Below are 577 nucleotides of genomic sequence, written 5' to 3' on the forward strand. Positions count from 1 at the left end.
TAGATTATAGCATTATTCTTATTAGTAAAATTATTAGAAGATTTTAACTATTTAAAACAGTAATATGTCAAATGCTACCAAGAATTTCTTTTTTAAAATATATGGAGCTAGCGATTATTATATATATAGGTCGCTATATATATCGTACTACTACATAGTCCAAGTGTCACAACAAACCAAAATACCAAACTTGCTTCCAAAATAAATCTATCAATAAGATGCATTTAGAATAACACATTTACAATGTGGCATACCGTGACATAACCACCTTGCATAACATGCATAAATATCATCACATATTCACATATATATATGGATTTCTTATATGGGAATAATTTTTTTTTTCTTCCTATTCACATATATGCAACGTGACACATTTCAGTATATTCCCGTCAAGCATGTTATCAATATATGAAATTATAAAGAATACCGCTAGAGAATCAACTAGGATCCAATTAATTTCTGTCAATTTTTTAATGAATTGGATATTGAAATTCATCTTAATAAATGTGAGTTGATATATATAAATATCAATTTTTGTTCAGTATTATAATATTTCTTTTTCAAACTAAATAGA

The 577-nt window shown here is 25.6% G+C and overlaps 1 pseudogene; it reads right to left on the reverse strand.

Annotated features, from left to right (window-relative positions):
• Positions 239–577, reverse strand: part of LOC107637380 — a 2,029-nt pseudogene continuing 1,690 nt past the window's right edge.

The sequence above is a fragment of the Arachis ipaensis genome, chromosome B04 (genome assembly GCF_000816755.2).
Source record: "Arachis ipaensis cultivar K30076 chromosome B04, Araip1.1, whole genome shotgun sequence".
NCBI classification, from domain to species: Eukaryota; Viridiplantae; Streptophyta; class Magnoliopsida; order Fabales; family Fabaceae; genus Arachis; species Arachis ipaensis.